This window comes from Nanorana parkeri, unplaced genomic scaffold (assembly GCF_000935625.1).
Source record: "Nanorana parkeri isolate BGI_ZX_2015 unplaced genomic scaffold, ASM93562v1 scaffold2337, whole genome shotgun sequence".
NCBI lineage: Eukaryota > Metazoa > Chordata > Amphibia > Anura > Dicroglossidae > Nanorana > Nanorana parkeri.
The window spans coordinates 3029-3959 of record NW_017308605.1 but is presented as its reverse complement, the minus strand read 5'-3'; the positions used below and the strand labels follow the sequence as shown (position 1 = coordinate 3959).

The window sequence follows — 931 nt, the reverse complement described above, 5'->3', positions numbered from 1 at the left end:
GGGGAGGGGGGAATCCAGCCCCTCCCCCTGTGACGGCAGAGAGCCGTGACAGGATCGAGAGGTGAGCGAACGCCGGTATGTGTTCTCTCACTTCCCGATCTACTGAGCCGACCTGTGACAGTCTCATTGTCACAGGTCGGCTCAGATTATGAGGCTGAGTGAAAATCAATGGGTCTGTTCTTAAAGGGACACTGTCCTCTTGTTCCATGCAAGGAATAGTGAAAATGTCTCTGCAGAGGGCTCCCCACCCCTCATATTCACCTTATTAGCTTTGTTTGACTCCTCCACGGCCAGCACTGGAATGACTTGTGTCAGCGACCCGGGAAAGCATTTGCATCGCTCTTCCAGTCATGTGTCAGTGCTCGGGCGTAGTGATTGGCTGCTAGAGTGGGGAAATGTCATTCGGAGGAGGGCCTATGCTCCTCCATACGCGAAAGTGCCGGGTTTTGTTGTCACCCGCAACGCAGGAAGGAGCGGTGAGGGGGTGCTGGCAAGGTAAGTATAAGGGGCTCACAGGGTATAACATGACAGGGTCTCTTTTGGCTTTAAATCATTGTGTGGCCCTCGGGACATGTCAGGGGCTGCCCTTGAGGTCACCTACTTAGTTCCTAGTTCCTCTACTTCTCCCCCCACTGTTGTCATGAAGTGGAAACGTGTGAATTATGGGTAATGTTAGTTTTGCTGAGAGATGTTCTGCGTCCCAATCTGTCCTCTGCCCCCCTCCTGGTCGTCTGATGAGCGCCACAAATCAGCAGCTGCCGTGCGTCGTTAGGTGCTCTTGTCCTGATTGCCCTGCACGCCAGGCTCTTGCCAGGAGGACAGGAGGCTGATTAAGGCTCCGGATTTGATTCCCTCCCCCCTCCCCCTACTGTCTAAATCTTCCACTCAGACAATACTTGTTACGTGAGCGGGGGACACGGGGCATGAACGT

The 931-nt window shown here is 54.1% G+C and overlaps 1 protein-coding gene across 1 annotated transcript in view; it reads left to right on the top strand.

The window, feature by feature from the left end:
• LOC108801430 (zinc finger SWIM domain-containing protein 5-like) overlaps nucleotides 1-931 on the top strand; it is a gene marked incomplete at both ends in the record, with an annotated part of 59794 nt that overhangs the window by 55847 nt on the left and 3016 nt on the right. The gene's annotated exons all lie outside the window — the stretch shown is intronic.